A 19,946-nucleotide genomic window follows, 5' to 3' on the forward strand; every position below is an offset into this window, starting at 1 on the left:
ACGTCATAAGCCAGAATCGTACGTCATTTTCTAGTATTAGTGTTTAATTCAAGCGTACAATTAAAATCATTTGAATCCACTACAAGCATTCAAAATTTAGAATCCCACACTCCACTCAAACTGTGAATAATACACTCGCTACATTTACCACATTATACGCAGTACATGCTACTTCCAATTAGCATCAGACGAGCTTCAGAATTCGAATGGTAACAGCAAATGGAGGAAGCACTTCAAAGTTTCAACTTTGGATATTATTCATAAGATACTACATATTTAAATAATGTAGGGTAAAGGACTCAGTTTCCCTGCCTGTCCCAGTTTCCGTATACTAAATAAATTTTTCAACAATTTTGAGAGAAATATGAAGCAATTTAATCATTACATATTTTTAAATAAAATTTAAAACTTTCTTTACGCGTATAAATAAAAATCATACAGTTTTTACATATTTCTTTCTAAATTAAAGAAAATTAATTTAATATCAGAAACTGGATCCTTTACCCTATCAATGCAAATGATATCGATTCTCAGATTCTACGTTCGAGAAAACAGAACTAAAAACTCAATTGTTCTCAAGTATAAATGCATCTCATAACTCGCTTTCATAGCTGCGAAATATGAACGGAAAATATTCCACAGACGTGACACAGGGATCTTGGCAGTCATTGCAATACCAACAGTTAACTACTATAAGAGTATATTAATGTTGCATGCGGTGCTCCATAAAACTGTGCTATTACAAGCCGGAGGTTCTTCGTCCACGATAACAACGTGGCAAATGAGAAGGGACATTAAACGTTAATACGACGGTGGGACGGTCGACAACGTGCCGCGTTATGATACTTATTATTATTATTGCTGTCGTATTCGCGCCATGGGAAGGATAACGATTATGCAAAATCGTTATTAATTATCCGCAGCTCAGGCTTATCGCGGCGCGTGTATCAGGGTCGCTGCGAGGAGCCGTGAATTATATCTCGAAGGAAGGGGTCCACTCTTGGTCACGTAGGCTATTTACCCGCGATCTTGGGCCACGCTGCTTGGAAGAAAAATGATCGTTCCCCCCTTTGAACGTTTCCAATTTCCTTTCAGGCTTCGCTCGCGACCAGACTACAACGATGAAGATGGAAGACACGGAAGTTGCGAGGCACGTGTTACTACAGAGTCTCGGGTGAGTTGAATAATGTTATAGATATTCATTTCGTAGGTAAATATATTAGTTTAGTTTTTTAACGGGAGAAAAAACAGATTAGGAATTAAATTAGAAAATTAGAAAAAGAGGGCAATGATCGTTTGTGTACCCGAGAGCCAGATTATTCCAAGTTCGTATAAATATTAAGTTTCATACAGCATCTTACTGCTTTCTTCGTTTTATTAGAATAATAGAAATTTATTTATGCTAGATTATGAATAATGGAGATTTAGTGGTATAAGATACTTCAAATATGTACTAAATTAGGAAATGAGTGATTTCATTTGTTTCTCTGTACTTTTAAAAAAGAACTAAAAAGTTCAGATTGAATCTCAGGTACACATATAATATTTTCACAATCCTATGAGCTGCGTGTAGGCCAGAACAATATAAACAATGATTCCTCACAATTTTTTAATTAAATCTCTACTAAGTTTCTGATTTAAGGTCTTAGGTAAGGCTAGGTCTTATTGATAGTATATGTTCCATTCATTTTCTTCCATTTGATATTTCTAATAATTGTGTGGAGCTTCTTTCAATTTCCTGAATGTAAAGGTAAATTGGTATTCCTTTCATAAACTGTAAACGTACCAAATAATATTATACATAGATAATGAACTCCTTCGTGCGCATAGATGGATACAGTGAATACATCTAATGTCTTCCTTTATACGCGTAGATTTGAGAAATGTGCTTACAGTTATAGCGAGATAGACAGATTCAAAAATAGTTTTGTATGAGATTCTATCGTAAAGGAGCCAACTGTGCAGAGCTTTATTCCATTCGGTTGGAGCCGTGTCGCAGAGGGGTGAGATCGACCGAGACGTACGCGTGTATCGAATAATTTACGAGACACGGTCCGATCCGATTTAGGTCCCGATTCCAGCTGCACCGCAGGACATCGTGGAGAGATTGTACGCTGTTGGGATAAAATTAGGCCCGTCGTGTAGTCGTGCGCTCAGTATAGATCGCCAACGACACGCTATTCATTTTTGCCGCGTTATCTTTGCAAAATATTGCTTAACCTTCTAACAAGCTTCTCTTTCCATGAGAATTTCAATTAAACTGCCCGATAATAGGAAATATTTTTTAAACATATAAAATACAATCAAGGAAGATAAAATATTGATTAGACAGCTAGGAAAAGGGATGAATAGAACAAACAGGAAGAAATTAGGATGCAGAAAGGCTCTAAGGATTAGGGACTAGAAACTAAGAAAGGATGGATAGAAAAGAAATTCACAGGGAAGGGATTAAGAAGAAAGTAAGGAAGAAGATAGTAAAAACTAGGAAGTAGAAACGTGAAAAAAGAGGATAATGGTAACAGGAGAATACTGTCTTGTTTTGTGAAATAATATTAAAATCCCTGTATGATCTCACCTTGGTTAAAGTTAAAAGTTAAAAAGCTAGGAGATACTAAACCCTTCCCTCTTCGAGTTCCGAGTGTCTACTTCAATCCTCGTGAAAAAACTATAAAAAAGTACATAAGAGAAAGAAGAAAAAAATAACACACCTTCTTAATATGAGATACCAAACTGCTACTACTTTCGACAAAAACATTACTCCTTTTATGAACAACTCTAAAACGCAACGTAAATACCATCTTATTTCTTATTATCTCTCCAAGAAATACCAAATACAATCATTTTACCTTCATGTATTCACCAATATTACCCACATTAAAAAACACGAAGGAAACTGTCACGAAATTTCGTGGTTTAATTACGCAACATCCGATCGATCCTGAAGCAGTCTCATTCCTGTCCGATAAAGGAGAAGGGAAAACTACCAAAAAAAGACAGTTCGATTAATCGTGTAATGGCGAACACGAGGGGAATGAAATTCGCGTTATTGAAACTTCATCGCGCATAATTGGCGGCTGCGCGCGGCCGCGGAGTCACTTAAGTCGCATCCACAGGTAGTTGATTTCACCAGTGGCCGCGTTTCGCAGGCACCGCGAGCACAGAGGAACGGAACGGCAACTAGTGGCTGAATACGAACCAAGAGAATCTCGAAAAATTTCCGAGCGCGCGCCTTAATTAAATTCTTCGCGCCGTTTCTTCCAGAGGATTTAAAAAAACATTCGCCCTGTCTCGACGTTGAACCATCCCCTTCTACGAATCGCATGAACGTCTGAGCTTCGTTCCTTCGTAATCACATTCCATTTATAGTGGATACTCTAATTTAAGCTTAGGTACTGACTCTTGAAATTCTATCAAATTTTTAGCAAATTTAACTTCGTCAAGGATATGTCTCTTTAATTAAAATTAGAATAAATGTAATAAGTGTAAAAGAGGGCTGGATGATGTGATGGTATTCTTGTTCTACTTTGCGTCTACCAGGAGTTTTGACTCTCCTATACAGTGGTAAAGGAAGAAAAACAATAGTAAAACTCAAGTCATAGAAATACTCGGTATTAATCGAAGACAATAAATCTATCAGTATAATAAGAATTGAAGGGATACGCAGCGACTTTGGAGAAGGATATTAGATAGCCACTGAAGTCGCATAGAATAAGGTATTATAAGGTCGCGCGAGGGATTAAATCGACGACCGTGTCTCGGTAGATTTATTAACGTCCAACGCGTTATTCTTGCATTGTCCTTCCGTGGGAGCGTGCACAATCCGTTTAAATCGGTTTAAGCGATAAATCTAACGGGTAGATCCGTTTAAGCGTGGACACATTAGCTGCGCTCAAACGGTATATTTATGTTTCGGTTTACTCGAATTGCTGCCGCGAAACGTATTCAACCTCGAGTTCCAGTTTCGAGACAATACGCCACCTTTGTTATGCAATACTGCCCCCTTAATCCTCTATTTTCGGGCTAATTCTGCGGGCCCCGTCTTCCTTTTCATTTAATTGCGCGTGGGTACAGAGGATCCTGGCCTTCGTTGTTCTTTTAATTTTTCAACGTCGCGCTCTCGTGTAACGGTAATCAGATTCAACTGCAGGATTAAGGCAAACGACCACGCTCATCAGGGCCGACCTCGTTAAAGCTTCTCCCCGCAAAAAGCCGAGAAAAATTTGCATTCTTCGCGATACCTCGACTTTGGCATCGTGCATAGCTCCCCTGCATAGCTCCAATGTTTGCGCGAGAGATCGTCGTGTTTGCTGACGTGTCGTAAATTAAAAGATGAAAAGGAATAATTAAAACGGAACAGCGCGCGATCAAATACGTGTATCGATATGTTTTAAAGAATCCATTTTCCCATCGCTAGATTACATTACATTACATTCAATGGAATTGTATATATCATGAAAAGTATGTATTCACAGAATCCATCTCTTCAGCGCTGCATTTCATTTAATAGAATCGCACGTGTCATGAAAAATATGTATTTCGTTCGTGGAGAGAGTCCATATTAATGAAAAAACTCAACGACTCGAAAATACACTCCCACCTCTCTCTCTCTCTGAAACACAGGGGAACGTTTATTACACTGTTTTCCTCTAATAAACATTTCGCGAGGGTGAATTTCATCTCGCGGATAGAAGAACACGCGCGAAACGATCCTCGTTAGATTCTCCCTAATTAACTTGCTCTGTTTGGCGAACGGTCATTAAATTAAATTCCCGATGAAACCGGGAAACACGGTACTCGTTTCTTGTTTCTGGAGAGGAGAACGCTCTTCAGAGAAGCGGGCAAACTGCCCGCAGCATGATATTGCATGGAAAATACGCGTCGAGGGCTGCTCCTACGAAGTGAGAAAAAGAAAGCTGCAAGTCGCGCTGCTTACCGAGCGGTAATTGCGTTTAAACAACCTTTCAAAAGTTTCGCTATATGCAACAGCGATAATGGAAATAATATTTGCATCTTCATTTTAGATACGGTTTTTAATGGGGGATGCTGGAGAGTGTAGAGATACAGGTACCTCTTCAATAACACGGTTAATTGATTCAATGTTATTTGGAAGTATGTTGTACGTACGTGGAATATATTCTAACAATTATGATGGAAGTAATAAAATTTGGTTTAGAGACTGCTATTCGCTGGTAACGTCAAGGGCGAAATGTAATAACTTTTAATTGCTCTGGAAAAAATGTTTTATGAAAACCGCGTGGTACAACGTACAATTTCAATATTTAAATATTAGATTAAATGAATTTATGCACGAAAATTTGAAAGCTTGAATATTTTTAATTATCTAGGATTTTAGAGCAATCGAATTCCTTCCTCCGTGTCGCTCTTATTCGTATCTAAACACGTCCTCTTCACGCCTCTAAGCTCACCCTTCTCGATGGTAGTAACTTCCCAAGAATACATCGGTCTTCTTCAAGATAAATCGATATAATTCTCTGTATCCTAAACACGCAAGGTTGCCAGGCTTGAAAAGGCGCAGCGAGACAGAGGACCTTACTCGAGATTAAACGGCCATAATTCGTCAAACGGGAATCGATTGTCTGCGAGGAGCACAGAAAGGGGTTGAAAAATAAAGAAACAGAGGAGGGAGGAGTACATGAAATTCCAGGCTGAAGCAGTAAATTCCGATGTCGCGACGATATTTTCACCGTGCGCGACATTCGTCGAATATGTCCGACCCCCTCGTCCCCTGCTCCGCCCCTGGCCGCCCGTGGGTCGCAGGAGCAGCAGCTACGAAGCTGGAAAAGCCCGTTGCTGGTGCTCCAGATAAGCGAGTGTGCCGCATTCCACTGCTTTCCATTCCCCGCACAAACTCACCCCCGTCGGCCTCTTTCGAAACTGATTCCCGTGCCACCGCTAGCCACCCCTCGAGATCTCTCCCCGCGCCACTCGTGGAGATGCGAAGGAGAGCGAGTCGCGCAATTGAAGCAGGGACGTAGCTAAGGGCGGTCGAGTGGTCCTAAGTAAGCTTAGCGTGTCACCCCCGCGGAGAGAACTTTCTCCGCCTCCCTTTTTGTCCACCTCGTTTCCCTTCTTTTCTTTCCTTTTTTATCGCTTTAATCGAATGCATCCCGCCGAGGGATTTTATTAAATCGAGTACGGTCTGGAGAGGCGACATCGATTTTTCTTTTTAATCGACCGTACCTTCGACGCGACCTTCCAGAAGATTGTCGGTTTTTTTAATGGGGCTTGAGGGGGACACTTCCGGAGAATTGGAATTTTTGTGGTTGGCAAGGGGATTGTGCGTTTCAGAGTAGTATTTTAGCTCTTCAAGGATAAAGCATTTACGTTTGCGAAAATACTATGCAGAGAAAAATGAAGATTGCATTATTAAAAAATTAGTGTTGTCTAAGTTAAGTTGTACGCAAAGTATTCGACTACAAGTTTCAGAAATTTTAAAGACCAATTCTGCACGATCAAATAAGACAAAAATCAAGTTTTAGAGTTTAGAGTTATTGTTAACAATACGTTTAGAATTCCCATGATATGTATCTGGCTTATTCTACTGATTTCGCTCTGTCTGACCTGACACGAAATTTATTCTACTGATTTCGCTCTGTCTGTCCTGATAAGGAATTTATTCTACTGATTTCGCTGCATTTGGCCTGACTAATGCACGCTAGCAGTAGAACAAGTCCCATGTCAGACACATTTCACGCGTGTTTTAAGCATTTTCTTAATAATGAATGACATTGAAACAGAGTCTTAAACGCAATTTTATTATTCTTAATCTTCGTCCTATTTTTGATATGCAGAATTACCTCTTTAAATTGCTGACACCTGTTGCCAAACATCCTGTATACATACACATTCCACAATTATGAAAAAATTATTTAGAAAAATTCTTAGACATGTAAATGCTATACATATGTAGTTGAAGGTAATATAAACAAAGGGGAGCCTTATAAGAAGATAAATTTGAGGTATGAAGGTACTCTCAGACTACCCCTCTCAAGATTGTAAACTATAATACTATAATAAGAATTCTTTTTTATTTACCTAGGATATAGCATAATAGCAAAATTTAACCTCGTAGAGCACCACGTATATTTACCAACCGTTACACAATGAGAAAGTTTTTCGAGTTTGCGTGGTGTCGAATCCGGCAGAGTTAAAGTTTCGCGAGCCTCTACGCGACTGGAATAAATTGTCCCGCGTCGCGTATATTTCTTCCGCGCCTCTGTACTTTTTCCCCGCGGTACACCTTTCCATTTCGTTGCTCCATGTTATATCGCCTCGTACAATTTTCCGATCCATTCTTTATAAATACGCTACCACGCTACGGGCTCACCTACACGAAGCTGCAGGGGCAACCCTTTCGATAGAAGCTCGGAAGTATTTATGTTACTTTATGGGGGACGGTTTACCCTGGAAGAAGGGTCCAGCTTAGGAAAGGGTAAGATCATTTTCTAACAAGGGAAGCTTGGCAACTCAAAAATTTCAAAAATTCTAGAACTCGGTACACGAGTAGTGTAAATCCCCAGCAACGTGAAACTATTTTTCGTTGATACTAATTTTCACTTTAAGGGGGTGAAATTTTATTAAATTATATAAATTTATTAAATTTATATAAGGGTTATGAGATAACCCCAAAGTGTTAGAATTTTTTAATCTTTTCAGTATACCTTTGTAATGGTAAAAGATAGGACAAAGCTTTAACGGGATAAAATATTCAGTTTCTTTTATGCTCTACAACCCACTTGTAAACAAATTCTTTTGTTTTTTACATAATGGTAAGTGATAGGAATGATTATTATGTACCAAAAAGTTTTCATTTTGAACGATCTAACACAATATAAAAGAAAAAAATTCTTTTGTTGGCGTATTTGTTAAAAACAATTAATTACCGTTATACGCATATGACTATGTTTTTGTTAGATTTTTCATTCTATTTGTATTTTGCATCATAAAGTAAGTATTTTCTATTATATTTCAAGATCGAACATATATTCCATACTTAAAAATTTATTTAATAATATTTATTACACGTATATATGAAACATTTTGCAAGAACGCCTATTCTCAAGTCATTATTCAGAACTATCACGATCACCCTCTCTTAAATTTCAAATATTGATTTATTTCTTACATATTTATTTATTTAATGCATATTTTTTCTACATGTACATATACATGTATATTTCTTGAAATTTTATTTTATTAGACTGGTTTGCACAACTCACGCAATTGCATGAATTAATCTACATAATTTCAAGTTTCCACGTTGATTACAGATCAAGACCTTTTTACCAGAGAACAATATCTTACAAATGAGAAATACCTATGTAAGGTCTTACTTCATTTTCGAGTTCCAGAATTTTTGAAATTTCTGAGTTGCCAATCTTCCTTTATAAAATTAGCATAACTCCCAAGTAACTATTATACAAAAAACGTTTCTGGCGAAATTACATATACACTCCGACAAAAGTAATTGAACCATATTGGTAATTTTATGGACAGTAATTTTAGTATAAATTGGTTCACGTAAATGTTATAGTACTCAGAGGAGGATAAGAACTTGAGTATAAATAATTGCGTAGATTGAAGATCTTACCTTGTGTAGAAATAAGCTTAAAATTTAAATTTATACCTCAATTGAAGTCTACAAAGAATTTGATTAAAAGAACTTTTCTCTTAAGAACAAGAGTATAATGAAAAGGAAGACTATGATGCAAAACTGAGCCTCACAATTTCAAACATGAATATTTCGCAAATAAAAACATGATTGTTGCTTCTTTGCCAAACAACGACGCGACGGTTATATGAGAGTGGAATAATATTGAAGGCTCTTGGCTCCGTGGCATGTGCGGGCTTCGGCCGATAACTGGGAGACCTACGTTCACACTGCTTGTAGGCTTCTACTTTGAAAGGTCAAACTCGAGAAGATTCTAGTCAGAGAATAATCCAATTAATAGATTAACAAACTGCAATAGACAAGGTTGTCCCTGTTTTATAAATATCCAAGCACAAACAACTAACTGAGAGTCTATTAACTGCAAACAAACATCATCTGTTGATCAGTAATTACTTAAAAACCAAAATTAAAACAAATTAAATATTAATAGTACATAGAAGAAAGATTTTCAAAGACAACTGATTGACTACCTCGATACTTGCACCCTATCATACCTCATTTCTCTGCAACCACCACTATCATTAGTATAGTCACAGCAATAACTTCTCGAGAAATATCCCACATTCATCTAGCTCGAATAAAATTTCACGTCTCACATTAAACCTTGTTTCGAATCAAAACGTCGTAGTGCTCCACAGAAACAGTCTACGTTTCCCTGTAGAAATAAAATAGTATTACGTTCATTAAGAGAGGAAATTCATAGACGCCATTCTTTCGTATTATCGCTCCGTTCTCTAATCCAATTTTCTCGAGGTTAAACGATCGAAAATTATCTCAGCTTAAATGCTCGCATTGTTCCAGCCCCGTTAAACGGGTGATTTAAATTAACAGTGACTACGCTTTAAGCGAAGGAAATCCAGGAGATATCAAAATCATATCCTTTCTAAACTGAAACCAAGGAAGAGAAACCAGAAAGACTGAAAACAGAGGATCTCTAAAGCATTTTTATAGAAGAATCCTGCGCGATGTGAAACAGTTCTTGTGATAATCGCATCAACGACCGACACTCCAACAAATTGCACAGTGATTTCGCCAGTCGTCGGATTGCATCTTGATACAAGGGGATACAAATGGATTGGACGCTCATCGACGGCCGCAAACCGCGCAGGTGGATGCGCGAGGAAGAGCTCGATTGTATCGCGAGGATGATTCACTGTGCAACTGCGGCAGGGTGCAGCACGAGCACCAGCCACGAGAACCCTTCACCCTCGATTAGATCTCCTGGATATACCCTCGGCGTACTTCGTGCTGCCCCCGATCCGTGCTTCCAGGATTTTCCTTCGGAAGACACTTGCTGGATTACGGATGCAGCGGCGATAACTCGAGCTGGATGTTGCCAAGAAACGCGAGGGACGATGATAAGTTCGTAGTGACATTTCGAGCAGAAGGGTGAACAGAAATGTCTTCGTCCCTTGAAATTCTTTTGCGACAGAAAAACGAGGATCAAATGGAACTACCCGTTAAAAAGGATTTAAAGTTCGTAATTTGAAATGATTCATAATTTTTTTCTCGTAATCGCAGTAATTCAGGGGCTACAATTTCCACCTGAAGTTTAAAAGCTATTAAGATGGTATCTCGAAAACTGTGGAGGTATAAAAAGGCGTTTAAAGTAGCGGTTTAAAATTCTAATGTGATCCTGGGTCACCACTTTTGCTGTTCTTGTTTTAGATCTTCAAGAATATCTTTATTAAAAGGAGAGAACAGGTTGTTACTGTTTTGAGGGAAAAATTGTTATATTTAATATTGTAATTGCATAGGAATTAATAATTAGAGGGAGAATATACAGTGATTCGATGTATCAACCGTGTTATCTCCTTCAAGCGATAATCAGGAGTAATCAGGGTGAACTTAACTCACGTGACCGTGATAAACGTGTACACAGTATCAGTATATCACCGTATCAGTTCACGATCAGCGTTCCTGATAGTTGATCTAATACACTGCAGGAAGCAATAGTTTGTCAGATAACAGTCGCTTGAGAATCAACGAGAACGTGGCACTACGTATTTCTTAATATCAGAGAATGTTTACTAATTATATAATTTATTGCTCGACAATTCATAATATGCATTACACGAGTAGTGTTTACAACATAAAAAAGTACTTAACCTTTGGCTCCAGTGCCATCTACGACGCGTTAAAGAAAGAACGCAAACACGACGGTGCAAGATTTCCAGTTTACGTAGTAAAAACAACTGGCAAACTGGCGTTGCTCTTCATTTTACCGCGCGATTTGTCTCTACGTAAACGTACGAGAACGTACAGAGCGTCGTAAAACGTGACAGAACCATGGAGGTAACAGAGTAATGTTCTCAGTGTCTTTGAGGCGATATTCAAGCCGTAGTTCCTGAATAAATTATCCCCCTACACACGTCGCTACTCGAACACCATGGTAACGTAAGCTCTCCGCAAACCGGAACAACTCTCCCTCTCGCTCTCCATTAATTGCTGTAGATCTACGTGTAATGACGGGAGAGACGGATTTGAAAGGAAACTTTGGAATGATCGACGACTAAATTAAAGGATTGAGAAACTTTGAGAAACTAACCCACGAATGGATGAAACGCGAACACTGACAAAAAGAAAGAAAGGAAAGATTTGAAAAATACAGGTAGAAGGAAAAGAAATATAATTGGACTAGAATTATACTGTCTAAAGATAAGTTCTAAAAAATGGATTTCGTATATAGAGTATTCGATGACAAGCATCAGAAATTTTAAAGAGTAATTCTACATGTTAACATGTGAAAATAAAATTTGACGAAATTGCATTCTAAGTAATTAATAAATTATTAAAGATATATCTAACTGACTGATTCTATTGATATCTCTGAGCCTGGTCTGGCTAAGTGAAAGTAGATTAAGTCTCAAGTCAGACACATTCATGAGAGCTTTACGTTATTTATGTTTTTGCAACAATTAATAACTATGAAAAGAAATTTTTATCGTTGTTCCGTTATTTTTTATTTTCGCCCTTTTTTAGCACGTATACTCATCCCTTGTTTTCTGACACCTGTTGTTGAACACTCTATGTATGTATAGCTGAATTTCCTTTAAGAACTTGGTCACCATTGATTCTGCCTAATAGCCTCTATAAACATGAAAATGCAGTACAGCAGGCCTCGATTATGCGAAATACCACGAAATTCAAACTTAGAGCACCCTTTTGATAACTAAATAATTTCTTTATTTTCATCAAGCTAATAGTAAATCACAGTTTATGTTTCAGACGATGTTCTACATATTTTAATACGAATTTTAATACAAATTTAGAAAAATTGAAATTAAAAAACTTGAAACAAATATATAAAAAGACTGAAAATTTGTGAATTATTAAAGATTGAATAATTGAAAATTTGAAGAACTGGAAATTTTAGAATTTCAAAATTTGGAAACTTGAATTCAGTCCTGCTGGTGAAATAATATTGATGTCCCTGGACGACCCTACTTTGGTATGCTAAACGCTAATGGAGATTCGAATGCAATGCCAAAAACACATTCGTCCGTAATATAAGCGAATGTTGGTAGTGTAGCAGAGACTCATCGATCCAGCCGCGCAAGAATAATTAATCAACTCAAAAATTGCGTGAGCAGCCATCTCAAAATGCATCGAAAAATCATCGCTCTCTCCTAATACCTGTTTTCAAGGCTTCCATGCCATGGCTAATTCAAAATCACAAGCCAGCAGCGAACGTTTCGCAGCTCGGTTGCACGAACAACGAAAGCACCTCGTATGGTTAATTACGAAACGAGCCAACGAATTAATCACTCGGATCCGCGGCGCTCGTTCACGGGGACACATGTATCTTCGCACAGGCACTTTTCTTTGCCCGATGTATTTAATGTATGCTCAGTCATTCCTGATTCAGCAGGCCTGCACCACGGCACAGGGATGAATCATCCCCTCGTGCATTGACGCTCATCGAGCGACACGGTAACGTAGGCATTTTACAGCCTCGAACGAGAGCGACTCGCCTTCTCTCTCTCTCTCTCTCTCTCTTTCTCTCTCCTATCTGTTGGACGTGTTGCTGCGGCAACACCAGTGTCAGCAACATCGGCCATCCTCTGCAGAGGAGATAGAAATGTCAGGCTACTTAACGAGGATGACACGCGCACATGTACGGCCATCGATGAAGACCTTCCGCTTGGACGTCGGCTTACTTTGACAAATTGGAGGTACTGTGCTGGGAAGGAAGTAGGAAAATCTATTGTGAGTGCTTAGGCAATGGCCCTTCTCTGAGTTATTATGAAAATTTCATGGATGCTTGTATCAATCGTGTCTGACAATAGTCTAACTCATTCTACTTGAGAGGCAGCGAGTCATGGAAATCTCACGAATGTTTGTATCCATAGTGTCTGGTCATGCTCTGGCTCATTCTACTTGAGAGGTACCAAGTTATTACGAAAATCTTATGGATGCTTGTATCAATAGCGTCTGACTATGGTCTGACTCATTCTACTTGAGAGGCAGCGAGTCATGGAAATCTCACGAATGTTTGTATCGATAGTGTCTGGTCATGCTCTGGTTCATTCTACTTGAGAGGTACCGAGTTATTATGGAAATCTCATGCGTGCTTGTATCGATAGTGTCTGACCATGCTCTGACTCATTCTGCTGAAGAGATAGCGAGTTATTATGAAACTCTCATGAATACTTGTATCGATAGGGTCTGACCGTGTTCTGACTCATTCTACTTGCGAGATGCAGGATATTAACTTCACATTTCATTCCTGTTATTTCGGTGTAAGGTGTGGTCAATGGTTTATGAGTAGAAAATTATTTATCTGAACTTCATGTTCAATAGAAGGTGCAAAGGGATTTTTATACTTTTTTTTTTAAACACTTTTAAAATATCGTATATTTAATACTTAATATATAGTAAAAGGGGAAGGCACATGTACAGCTAATTGGAACTTCCGAAACTAATTCCTTCATTGCAAGTAAAAATAAATACAAAACTAAAAATTAATTAAAAAATTGTCGTCCCAGTTATCAAATTTTAATGAGTAGACTGGATTATTGTGCACCTAAAATATCAAAACTAAAATACACTTTATAATATTTGTAAGATGGAACACTAGTTAGAATCCATTTTTCTAATTGTATTTATAAAAATAGGACTTCACATAAACACATGCAGACTGTTAAGTCATACATGTCAGTGATATTAGTCAACAATAAAGCAGACATTCGCTTCCTCGCCTTTTTCGACCTCTTCACTTCTTCATTGAGTTATACATATATACGTAACGACACCTGCTTTAACATTTGCAATATCATTTTCCTCGCGACTGTAACTCGCTATCGCCTCGCTCGGGATCTAATACGGGTTATTCGTACGCATCGTCTCCCCCATCAGGCCGACGTTTTTAGTATGCAGATTAAATCACGTAGAAGAAACTCGGTGGTCGCGTAAAGGCGCTCGCGAACGTGCGTCGATTTCCAAGAAGTCGATCTCCACGGTGACTCGACTACATATTGCGTCGTGCTTCTAAGACGCTGGGAAATTATTGGTCGTTTCTCTACTTACGTAAGCAGTTTCACGAGATCACTGTCAGTTGGACGTGTCGTCGACGAGATGGGGCGGAACAAGTCCCCTCGATCCAACAAACAATCTGGAACTCAGAAATCGCGGATGCTCGCGAACTCTGGCCGACCACGCGTATTTCATTCCCCTGGTAATCCCGCGGTAATCCTTTGATTTATGAAGACCCACGGTTTCACTTCTACCAGCGATCAGCTCGTAAGCCAGCGAATCAGTCGGGAGGCCTTAATCGATCGGCAATTTTAGTATCGTCGACCCCTGAGTCCACGTTTCCGGTGTTGGGGCCGATGGAGAAACGAAATGAACAATGTCTGCTTCGAGCACGGCGTCTCCTCGTTATAAACTCGCGATTACCTCATTAGAAGCGTACATAAACAATCATTATTTGCTCTGAATTGCTAAAAAATATCGGTGGATGAAAATACAGGCTTATAGCGAGAAAACAGCATATTATGTTGTTGATAGAAGCTCCACGTCAAAATTAACTTAAGGTAGCGAGCTTTTCGTGACGCTCTCCATAAAGCAGTTTAACTAAAATAGTAGTCAATATCGTAAAGGATTGAACACAGAATAAAGTATATAAATCCATAAAATAATACTTTCTATTTTAACCCTTTGCACTCGGAGATCCTAATTTCCCATATATTTCATCCCCTTAAAAGGACCAACCAAGTGCAAAGGGTTAATAATATTATTTACATTTTATAAATTCTCTTCCTAACACTCCCAACACGCCCACATTATACATACAGTACCGTGCATAAATATTTCTACACATCCACATTATTGCAATATATAAAATACACAAAATAAAATTCTATGCCACACTTTCAGCTACAAACCTCATCTCTAACAATTATATAAGGTTTATAGATACCGATGAGAGTAACATTTGATAGCAATTAATATAAACACAAAAGTATAGGTATTTCCCCAATTTCCAATAACATGGAAGTGTCTAAATACATATGCACGGTGGTGTAAGTAACAACTATACACGCGTACCAGGCATGTTAACTCCCTCAGCAGTTCCAGGATTAATTCTTAACAATTCCATGCAGGTAATTTACTATACCATTTCCCGTGTCAATATACACTGTGTCTGAATTCTGTTCTCAACCTCAGAACTCTGGCTCCGAGGACAGTGGCCACGTACCCTTGCGGCCTGAGCGCAGCTGGTGTCATTCCTGTCCCGGGATAGCGGCGGACCCGACGCCGAGCGTCAGAGGTTGCTGAGCAACCGGTGAATATGCGCAATTACCGGAGAACCGGGCGAGAACGAGCGAACGGACGGCAAGTGGGAGTTACCATGAGAGGAGATTGCAAAATAGAATGTATCCCGCAATTACCCGGCCATCTAACGCGATCGAACGTAAGAGGCCGGCCCACGATCAGCCTCGGCGAGCCGCAGAGAGAAAACTCGACTTTAGTGCCACGTATCCTAATACCGCGTGGGTGTGACCTGATCAAAACAAGCTCTTTATTACCTCATTTACTGTAAGATCTGTAGGGATTCAATAAAAAACATTTGTGGTGACTATGATTGATTCGCTGCTTGCCGTGTTTACGTTGCAAAGAGCAATCGTATTTAGAAATTGGGAAATTGGTTAAGTAGTTAGCGGTACTTGAGTTGAAGTGAAGATCCAGAGGAGTCAATTCTTTTAGCAAAAATTATGTTTTAAAAGCGAACTATGATTACAAGTAACTTGACGTATGAAGTATGATATTGTTTTGATATAAGTTCAATGGTACACGTGTTTCTTTGAGATTATCTTACTGTTTTGATGTAGACTACAACTTGAAATTAGTTTGGAGTTTAGTTATCAGATGATAGATGGAAACTTGAAGCTATTTTCTCAGAGATGAGGAATCCGTGAAATAAAAGAATTGTTTCAAGAGAACGTAAGCACAACATGGTTATTCTACTGAGACAATACTGTGTTTTCTATCTCTATTTGCCTTTAACAATATAATTTTCAGTAGAAGAGATTCAGAGAATTTTAATTTTTTCAAATTTCTGATTCTGTTTAGCAAAATATTTTTTCCTAGGTTCCACCGAATAGTTTCTTCACCCCCGAATTCCTAAACAGAATGGTACTTTGTAACTAAAACATAGCCATCGATTGAGTAATCGTGGTCACCACGCAAATGAAAACCTGTGTAATATATGTTTAATCGACTCGAACAAAATTTGTTAATTAGACTGCCCATAATCCTCGAAGCTTAAACGCAAATCGATTCATCGCTCAAAATTCTAACTGTTAATGTCCAATCAGAGTACTTTGGTCATGCGTACCACTGTTAGTGGTAGTTAGCGAAAAGATTCATGTAGAAGCATCGCGGAAAAGGAATAGATCGATTCGTACCTCGTAGAGGGTGAAAGGTTGGCCTGGAAAAGTATATCAGACCGCGAATGTTCCAATCGCGTTAACCTTTTAAAGCCCAGACTTTAAATCTCCTTCGCCATTACTACGACAGAGCTCTTTGCTTCTCGTTTCCCCAACGGGAAACGTTCCTGCAAACATACTAATTCTGCATTTAAAGGCGCAATACCAGTCAACGAAGAAATATCTCTCCCTTTAGCGCCTGCTACGAGCTTCTCAACGCCGCTATTTCAGATGCAGAACGCTTCTTAGTGCACAGCCACTGCGTTACAAACGTTGCAATTTTATCGGGCCACAATCAGTTGCGAAATTCGGAAGCAAATATTTGGCGAGACCATCAGAGGATTTCGAGCGGTTTTAGACATTAAATCAACGGCCAAAAAGACTGGATCCCTAACGGGGCATCCTTTAAGAAGAGACGAGATGGGATGGGAGCTAAAAGGATCAGGGCAGAGAGCAAAGGAAAAAGGAAATCGAGGGACGCAGACGATACGAGTGGTTAGACGACGTCAGGGAATAAGCGTCGGGATTATACGCGTATAGACCATCGGCACGAAGGGGAAAAGAGGGATCGCGATTCAAGGTGTAACAAGAACACCCCTCTCTGCAAGAGAAAGAAAGGACACACCTGCAAGATGAACGGCGGAGAAATACTTCACGAAGGGGTGAGTTCGAGAGCAAGAAAAAGAAGCCCCAGAAGAGAAGGCTCGGTCTGCGAGGTAGATAGGGAAAATCGCCTGAGATAAAAAAGAAAAAACATCCCCTAAAGCAGAAGGCAGCAGCGAGAGGGGGGATGAAGGTTTATAATGAAAGCAGAAGAGTGAAAGTAGTCGAGGTGGAAAGAGGAAGAAGCAGCGGAGGTGGTTGCTGAAGTGAACGGCAGGTTTGCAACAGGAGCAGGAGAATGGAAGTGGCTGAAACGGCAGAAAGGAAAGTTTGTAACGGTGGCAGAAGAGAGGAGCTAACGCGAAAGAGGAGGAAGATCGTGACAGTGGCACAAGAGAGGAAGCCGCTGGGACGGAAAAGAGAAGAGTATTTGCGACAAGAGGGGGAGGAAGTGTGGCTGAGGTGAAGAAGAGGAGGGCCTGCGACAGAAGCGAAAGGGAAGTGGCTGAGATGGAAAGAATGAGACTCGCGAGAGAAGCAGAAGAGATGAGAGAGGAAATGAGAAGGAAGATCCGCGAGGGAAAGAGTGCAGAGGATGAGAGCAGAGGCAGCGTGAGCGATGCGCTATCGCAGAGCCCTGCCAGCGAACGCGGCACGACGCCGGGGTCGCCGCTATCGATTGGCGTCGGCGTTTCCTCGACGTCGCTATTTGCCCGCCGCCGACGTCTCCTTTCTCCTTTCCTCTCTGCTCGCCCTCGTCCACTTTCACCTTCTCTTTCTCTCGCGCGTTCTCACCTCCACTTCGTTCATCCTGCCTCAGTCATCGTCTCTCTACCCTCAGCCACCCTCTCTCTCCCTCCTCCCCATCCACGATACCCTCGTCTCTCTCCCTCGAGCTTCCACCACCCCTGCATCCCTCTCCCTTCCGCCAGAAGCCTCTCAACCACCCCCGCGAACCATCCTCCATCCACCCCCGGCTCTCCTAGCGTTCATAGCTCTCGCCAGCCCCCCTCTTCCCCTTGCTCCCCTTTCCAACAACCCCGTTTCTTTCTGTCACCCCCGCGTGCTCTCCCCCTTTTCATCCGACGCGGTAACAGGTGTTGCTCCGGCCCCGAACTCGTACAAAATCGATGGGCAAGAGCCACATCGACGTCGCGAGGGGTTTCCCCTGCCGATTCACCGCCACCCTCTCGCTCGCTCGCCCGAGCCCACCGCGAGGGTGAGAGGGAGGCGAGCTAACTGCGCGTCTGCTGGTGGAACGGAGCAAAAGCGAAACGGAGAAACGTAGGGGCGGCAGAGTGGCGGAGGGTGGATGAGGGAAAAAGAGAGAGAGAGAGAGAGAGAGAACGACGTCGAGGGTGGAAGAGGGTTCCCTCGAAGAGGGGGAGGGCAACGCGGGGCAAGTCGGGACGGGTCCCGGGGAGGGAAAGGAGAGAGAGCTGCAAGCGAGGAGGAGAGGACGCAGGCGCCCCAGGACGCTGGGCGACGCTGCTCGGCGACGCTGCATTGGCAGTTGCACCCCAGCCACACCCGGTACGAGCCATGTAGTCGGGCTACCCTCCACCGCGATACACGGCGGACAATTGTTGCTTCTGCGCCCACAGGTGGTACATCTTCGTCTTCGATCATCGTCCTCGCAGACGCCTCGTCCTTCCGGCCGTGCTGCGCGGACGAGCCTGCCGCTGCCTCCGCTCGCTCCTGCACCCGCACACGCCGAGCGAGTTCGTCCGCTCCGTCGCGAGCTGTTGCGATCGTGGCGTCGTGCTCGTCGTCGTGGTTACGCTTCGTGCGCGTCGGTGGTGCCGCGTCAGCCTCGCTTGCTGCTGCTGGTCCCCCACAACGGAGAAGCGGCCTCGCGAGTTTCGTCGGGTCGCTCTGATGAGCTGCGCGGGTCTAAATGGCGAAGCGAGGCTGAAAATCGCCGTGGAGAGAGGAAGAGAAGATAGGAACCTGTTCGAGAGGAGAGACGAGGAAGGAACGTGAAGGAAGCTCGCAGGTTGAGCAGCCGCGCGAGGGCAGAGTTGTAGCTTGGATTCGATGTGATTCTTCTCGGCCACGAGCTTGCAAACGCGAGAGGACTCGAGGCGAAAGGCGCAGGGGGGGGGAGACTTAGCAGAGGGAGTCATCAGCTACACGCGTAAGGCGACAGCGCGCACGTACGGATACACAAACATCGCGGACCTGTTGTCCAACTTGTTGCTCGTCCCTGCAAAAGGTACACCCGCCCACCTCGATGATGGACGCCTGCTTTTGAAAAAGGAGCCACCAAGGACCAAGAAGCTTGTTTTAAGCGGCGAACCTTCGATCTTTGCCTCGTTCACGCGATATACACTCTCACCCTGTGCAGTCTCTGGTTTACGTGGGTTCGACACGAACCACGCTTGGGACTTTGTCGAAGACTGAAGAAACGTTTTGTGAAGCGATGTTTTTGAGTACTTTAGATTGAGTCTTTTTGTGAATCGAAGCTCTGCTGTTTCTTAGTTCTTTCGACGTGAGAAGAAGTGAAAGAACTGAGAAGAAATGTGTAATGACATGCATTTATAGAGAATTTATAGAAAATGAGAATTCTATCTCTCCGCTGTCACTTCTGAACTGAGTCTGTGTCATCTGATGTTCATAGAAAAGAAGAAGGAATCTTCATCATACGTCTCAGCACTAATCATTCTATCATCAAGATTTCTGCAATTTCCAAACTGTTGGCTCGCTGGTACTTCAAAAGA

The 19,946-nt window shown here is 41.3% G+C and overlaps 1 long non-coding RNA gene across 5 annotated transcripts in view; it reads left to right on the top strand.

Moving 5' to 3' along the window:
• The window catches only part of LOC143188096 (uncharacterized), a 49,955-nt gene extending 33,785 nt beyond the window's left edge, over window positions 1-16,170 (top strand). Inside the window, exons 1-3 of one of the 5 annotated variants that reach the window (XR_013003479.1) lie at window positions 988-1,008; window positions 1,096-1,174; window positions 15,362-16,170. This is a non-coding gene — a long non-coding RNA (uncharacterized LOC143188096). Of the gene's footprint in view, window positions 1-813; window positions 1,175-15,297 lie in introns of those variants that run through there. The other 4 variants (XR_013003477.1, XR_013003480.1, XR_013003481.1 and 1 more) reach the window with 4 other exon arrangements.
• The last annotated feature ends 3,776 nt before the right edge of the window (window positions 16,171-19,946 follow it).

This window comes from Calliopsis andreniformis, chromosome 2, assembly GCF_051401765.1.
Source record: "Calliopsis andreniformis isolate RMS-2024a chromosome 2, iyCalAndr_principal, whole genome shotgun sequence".
Lineage (NCBI taxonomy): Eukaryota > Metazoa > Arthropoda > Insecta > Hymenoptera > Andrenidae > Calliopsis > Calliopsis andreniformis.